Source organism: Rhinatrema bivittatum, chromosome 2, assembly GCF_901001135.1.
Source record: "Rhinatrema bivittatum chromosome 2, aRhiBiv1.1, whole genome shotgun sequence".
Taxonomy (NCBI): Eukaryota; Metazoa; Chordata; class Amphibia; order Gymnophiona; family Rhinatrematidae; genus Rhinatrema; species Rhinatrema bivittatum.
Genome location: NC_042616.1, coordinates 420,198,911 through 420,202,309, shown reverse-complemented (window position 1 = coordinate 420,202,309; position 3,399 = coordinate 420,198,911).

Here is a 3,399-nt window from a genome sequence, read left to right as displayed (position 1 = left end):
CAGCGCGCGCACGCGCGTGCAGCCAGCTCTCGCTCTCTCTTTCCCAGGCGAGCTCCGGGCGCGCGCCCACGTGACCCGCACCGTTACCAGGGGCTTCCTCCCTGCCGTACCATTTCCTTCGGGCAGAGGAAGGTTGCTAGGGTGGAAGGCAAGCCTCGCGCGCCTGCTGTCGTAGGGGGCACGCGCGCTGCCCAGCAGGAAGAAGTTATGGGGGTGGGGATGGGAGGGAAAAGACTCACTGGGTGACATGCAGGACTGGAGATATTGTAAGCATTTTTCCCAGCCACACACACACAAAATGGGGGAAACGCTATAAGATACATAGAAGAGCATTGTTACTGCAGATTCATGTACACAACAATTCTCTTTCCACAAGCAGCCAACACCCATTTCAACAATCAGCTTCAACTATTACAAAGTGAAGGGCCGGACTTCATGTTTTGTTGCTGTCAGACTCAAGCCCCAATGTTGCAGCACTCTCGTATGCACCTCATTCTCATGTATATTGCTTTGTGGTGGTCTGGATTGTATACGGAAGAGATTTTATATTTGGAGTTTAGATTTAATTACTCACTTTGGGCCTCATAAGAGAGGGAGAGAGAGCCTTACCATAGTGCCTCCTCCCTAGACAGGTATTTGTATCCCTATGGGAGGCCCACCTAGTAACGCGAGGTGAGGGTTAAGTATTAGTGTAGGGGGTTAGGGGCCACTTTCACATTCAACATGAGACGTACGAACAGAACAGTGGTCCGTAGGTCATCAAATCTTCACAAGAGACCACTGTTCTGTTCGTACGTCTCATGTTGAATGTGAAAGTGGCCCCTAACCCCCTACACTATTACTTAACCCTCACCTCGCGTTACTAGGTGGGCCTCCCATAGGGATACAAATACCTGTCTAGGGAGGAGGCACTATGGTAAGGCAGGCTTTCTCTCTCTCTCTACACCTTGCCATGTGCTATCTTTGTTGCTACTATTGCAGGATGCTAAATGCTTTATGTGGATATCTTTTCTCCTGTATCTGTCTCTGTTATAAATAGTTTGTTTTTTTTAAAAAAACACACACACTTTATCCAAGAACAACTTATGATATTTTTCAGCAGAACACATTCTTCCTGGTTACCCAATATGTAAAAGTCAAATGTAACTGTAAATCTTTTTCCCAGTTATTGCACCAATATAAAGGTGAATTTTAAAAGCCTGCCATAGGCATTAATTAGGGGATGTGTGAATATGTCGGGCTTGTGCACACCGAGTGGAATTTAAAAGCTGCCGAGATATGCACGTATCTCCCGCAGCGTGCACGTCTCGGAAGTGTGGGCATGGTCTGGGCGGGGGGCATGGACATTTCAGGGCGTGCACATAAATACTTATGCAATCCAGCACATGCCGAGGCCCCTTCCCGCGTAAGTTTACTTCTGCTATGGTAAGTTAAAAAATAAAGAAAAGTAGGCAGATCTGCAGGGTTTTAAGGGTTGGGGCTAACCGGATGGAGTGAAGGCTATTAAATTAGGAGTGTTTGGAGGACCTCTCTCTTAACTGGTTGAACTGGTAAAACTGAATAGTTCTGGCACACGCCCCTTTTAAAATCCCCTGATTTATGTGATAAAAGTGTTATTTTCGTGTTCCCACTGAAAATTTGGTGCACATATGCGTGTGACCAGGCTATTTTATTAAATGCACATATGTGCACGTATGTTATAAAATGGCTGCGTCCCTGGCCACGGGCCGATGCATGTGTGCCCGTGCGCCAGGTTGAAAGTTACCATCTTAACATATTAACTTCCCCAAAAAAGGTACAGACTCCCATAGATAATGAATTAAGGTTGCATTGACCTCATTACATTTCAAGCATTTCCTAAACACTGCTATTCCAGATTTAAATGCTCTCAAAGGTGAAAATAAAGGGCACAGGTTCTGTGGGTGCAGGGGATGCTTGAGAACTCCCAATATTGAACAATCTCCTTCACTGTGTCCAGAGAAGGGTAATTTTTTAGTTTAGCACTCCTAATCATTTTGAAAAGTTAATTCCTCTGGTCCCCTGCATTATTCACAATTGCAGCTCTCTTAATATTATATTCTCTGTGAGTTTATATATATCCCCATATTACATTTATACAGATCATCTTCAATTAGTGTCACATCTAAAACCTTCTGCCACACACTAGATAAAGATAAAGGATAGAGCACGGTTTTAATCTACTAAATAGCTTGTAAATACTGGAAACTGTACTCTGTTGTCTCTATAAAGCTCTATTAATGCTTTAAAGTCAAATGAGGTATACTTATTTACACTTTGATTAAATGTTTTTGTAATGTAGTCTTTGAGTTGTAAGTAAACAAAAACACCATTATTATTATTCTCATGATTTGTATAGCACATACCAGATGTATGCAGCGCTTTACAGAGACACATAATTTAGCATGTCTGGCCATAAATGTCTCAAGGTTGGGCTGTCAAGGTTTTTGGTTTATTTTTTGTTGTTGTTTTCAGGCAAGGGAAGAGACAGTTGTGACCAGATTTTATTTGTGAATAAATAAATGGGATACTGTCCAAAAATCTGTATGAAAAATGAAGGCGGTTGGTTTGGGGTTTTTTCCCATAAAAAATGGCAATTTTTTTTTAGAAAGTTCATCTAGATCAAAGGGATTTGGTGATAGGTTCATGATTTGCACCACATTAAATTATCCCAGCCAGCAACCTGCAAGTGTTGGGCTCATTGGACATGCGATTCTAGTGACTGAAAAGGAGCTGCTGTTTACCAGCAGTTTCACTACGGACTGGGACAGCTTCTTCTGAAGGACCTTTATGTAAAACCCATTCCCCAACCAAACAGAAAAAATCTATAGAGAAAGCATACCTGCTCCCTTGCTCAGCAAACTAATTGATTATGCTCTGCTGAATTCAGAAATTGTATCCAGAAAGAGGACAGAAATCAGAATAATGGAGCATATTCACAGAAGTATTAAAATACCGAGTTATGAAACTAGTAGATCAAAACTTTGTCTGAAAGCATAGTCTTGGATTACATGGATGCATAATAAAATGGAAAAACGTGTGCGCATGTATTGGACTCATGCTAGGCACAAAAAAGGGGTTGAATTAGCACAAGTTTGGGCCTTTTGAGCAGTGGCACTAATTGTCAAGGCTTCAATCTGGTTATACTGTCCATTTTTCATATACATCATCAATTTTTTTATTTAAAAACCGCCTTTTCATTACAACCACTCTCAAGGCAAGTTAACAGCAAAAAGTACAGTTCACAAACATATATCAATACAATCAATAAAATAACACAAACCTAAAATTTAATAAAATAAACTAAAATCAAATCAAATTATTAGCCAACCCTTATAGAATACACATAAACACCCAGAAATGGACCATAATCAGTGTAGA